The sequence below is a fragment of the Acyrthosiphon pisum genome, chromosome A1, assembly GCF_005508785.2.
Source record: "Acyrthosiphon pisum isolate AL4f chromosome A1, pea_aphid_22Mar2018_4r6ur, whole genome shotgun sequence".
Classification (NCBI taxonomy): domain Eukaryota; kingdom Metazoa; phylum Arthropoda; class Insecta; order Hemiptera; family Aphididae; genus Acyrthosiphon; species Acyrthosiphon pisum.
In genome coordinates this window covers 67,272,487-67,275,989 of record NC_042494.1, presented here as the reverse complement: position 1 = coordinate 67,275,989, position 3,503 = coordinate 67,272,487, and the positions used below count along the sequence as shown (strand labels likewise).

Below are 3,503 nucleotides of genomic sequence, written 5' to 3'. Positions count from 1 at the left end.
TTTTTTTTCGGTCTTTATGATAGAGGTACTTAACATTAATGACGGGTTCATTAAAATATTTTAAATACCTATACATATTTATGTGAATAGTCGTTTACAGGATGGTAATAATTATTTTACTGATAACCATTAGTTTTGTAGCTAATTAATTAATATTAATTGCATAGGCGCAAATTGACTAAATTTTTTGGGGGAACTCATAGGCCATATGGCTAATGGCATAATGGCTTAGTACCACAGAATATAAAAATTAGTACTAATAACTAGATTTTGAACTGGGGGGACTTGACTGACACTTGGGGGGGACTAAGCCCCCCCCCCCCTATTTCGCCAATGATTAATTGTATTCTCTTAACGATAATATTGAATTTCACATGGTAAAAGAGTTTATTTTTATCGCTCTGGAGTAATAAATTATTTAGATTGATAAAACATTTTTATAATTTGTATAATACAGTATGTACAGTATATATTGTAGATTAAATTATTATAATATCATATTTAATACATTATTAAAATTGACAAATAACAAAAAATGTATTAATAACAAAAAAACACTTACTTAAAGGTACCTATGATAGTTCGTTGATTATTATAAGACAAATTAAAAAAAAACCGATTTTTCCATACTATATATGTACAATCTATACTATATCTAAGTATAATTAAATTTAAAAAAGTCATCTAATTGTTTTATTTTATCTTTACGTTTTCAGGAAATATTTTAATCTTGTGAAGATCATAAAGTTCACAATTGAAAAATAACTGCCTATCGTCGGCCCCTGAATCTTTCTTCAGACATATTATTTAGTTTCTATACAATTATGGATTGCGGACTATATTTTGTACGCCGATCTATACCTACGATTTTTGAATAGAATCAGTGAAGTCCGCAAACCAGAAAAGAAGAAGATTTTGGTGATATATTTAACATTTTTTTAAATATTATTATAATATATAAAATATTCAATTAATGATAACAGTACCTATACTTGTATATCTATTTCGAAAAATCTGGTACCTATTTATTTTAAATAATTAAATGTACTTATAGGATTGTAAAATGTTTGTAAACAATCTGCATGTCCTCACTCCCATAGCCGCTATAATTTTTTATTATAAATTCATTAATTATATATTTTAATATTTATATGATTATATCTGAGTCCAGATATTTAATAATTAATAAATCAAATCGCTTTTGAATAGTAAATATACCTATATTGTGTTTGACGTTGGAAAAATTGCAATGACCAAAATGTACCCAGATACTAGATAGTATTCGCATTTGGTCCAAATAGCCACAGATCGACGATCGTTGACGACGATCGTATATGCGGGTTAATTTGCAGTAATTTTTAAAATCGTTCAAAATCTTTGTTTTACCATCGCAACCAAAATCATAGATATTAATATATTATACATTATATTTTCTAGGACACTAGGATAATAGGACCTTGAAGTTAGAACATATATTTTCCAAATTCATAAATATTATTATATATTTATCTATAATAAGGATTAAGGATGTTTCAAGTACCCGGCACTCGGCAGTTATATTATTCGATGTCTGAGTACCTACCTATTCGATTTCATACTCTGTTCTTACTCGATACTCCGCGTATATTAAAAAATGTGGACCCGGCCTATGACTATTACACGATTGAGCATAAACTGTATGGCATAAATCAGTAATCACCAATTTGACGATACGATTGATCAAATTTGTCGACGTAGCAAAGGATATAGAAATAGACTCAATGGGGGACAAGTTAATGAAAATAATTAACTGTGGCAAGTTAAGTTAATTTAATTAAATTGCCTTCAGTTAAATAAAAAGTTAACAAAATAAAAAAATTTAGTGATTTATCTGTGTATTTTGTCAAAATTTGAACTTTAAATGCTTATAAAAAAAAACTGTGACTAAGGATTTTTAATATTTATCAAATTCCATTGTAACAATATAGTAGGAGCCTTCTATTAAATTTTCAAGCATTTTTACTCAACAAATAAAGTTTTATTAACATTCATAGAAAAAAAAACTAATAAAATTAGAAACTGAAAATGTCCCTAAACAGTTCAAAACAAATCAAAATATTTTGAAAATTTTAAAGTGTATAAAAAATTTTAATATAAAAATTCAGTCAAAATGTCATGTATTGACAGTCATTTGTTTTAAAGTTACACTGAAAACCAAAATTCCAGTTTTACCTTAATTTTTCTTTTGATTTTCTTGGCGCTTTTGAAGTTGAAAATCGAAGTATTATTTCGACTAGGTACTTATTGTGTACACACATAGAACAACAAAAAAAAATTTTAAAAATTTTAAAAAAAACACACATCAATGTAAAATAAATACATTCATCGCTCCGCTCAAAATCTAAAATTTTAACTGAATAATTTAATAAGTTAAAAACAAAAATAATTAACTAGGTAGTTAAGTTAAAAAGTTAAAATTAAATTAACTTAACTTAAACTTTTTAACAAGGTTATGCCCACCTTTGAGAAATACAAAAGAAAACCTTCACGATTCGCACTAATTCAATAATTACAATAATACAAAATATATTTACGGTATGACTGAATGAGTTAATTCATTATTATAGTATAATATATTATTTAATGGTTCTAACCTAAGCTCCATCATAGGCGCAAATAGGGGGGGAGCTTTAGGGGCTAAGCCCTCCCAAAAATGTCCATAGCCCCCCCCCCAAACATTTCCTACATTTTATTTTAAGCTTATTCAATATTATCAAAATAAGGCTTTAGCCCCCACAAATCTCATACGCTATTTGCGCCTATGAATTCTCCATCTCAAAAAATTGTTTTTTTTTTCGCTCACCAATTAATTTATATAGGTACTTGTACACATTTAGGTAATAGTGCCAATTCATTGCAGCTTTCCAATAAAATAATTTGCATATTATTTATAAATTTTGGTTTGAATGTGGCAACGTCGAATAAAATATTCTAATATTCTATGCTCAATCGTGTTTTATCGCGGCTAATCGTCAATACCCAGTGTAATCCTAATTTTTTACCCAACCCATACGGGTACCAGCAATTAATGCTGACTAGAGAGCCTATATAGGCTCTCTAATGCTGACTATTTGTATATCATTAATATACACAGTGCCGGATTTAGCGTGGTGCAGGGGGTGCAACGCACCGGGGCCTCAAGACTGAGGTTATATTAGGGGCCTCAGATCGAAGTCCTATATTTGTTAAATTAACTATCAATATTTAATAATATATTATAATAAAAGAACTTGTTCCATCAGCTTCATATATTCATTGTTGTAGTCACAATCTTAATTTAGTAATATCTGATGCAGCTAAATGTCATAGTAAAGTATTGAATTTTTTTGACACAGTTCAAGCAATTTTTAATTTTTTTGCTAGTAGTGCGCCAAGATGGGCTCTTTTAGCATTTGGACATGATATTTCTATTAAAATCCGTACAAAAGTTCTAAAAAAAGTGTGCCCTACTAGGTGGAAAGCTC

The 3,503-nt window shown here is 28.5% G+C and overlaps 1 protein-coding gene across 1 annotated transcript in view; it reads left to right on the top strand.

Moving 5' to 3' along the window:
* The window catches only part of LOC100163438 (E3 ubiquitin-protein ligase RNF8), a 19,880-nt gene that overhangs the window by 1,899 nt on the left and 14,478 nt on the right, over window positions 1-3,503 (top strand). The window contains exon 2 of the mRNA XM_003247520.4: window positions 717-918. The gene's annotated coding sequence lies outside the window, so the exon portion shown is untranslated. The remainder of the gene's footprint in view (window positions 1-716; window positions 919-3,503) is intronic.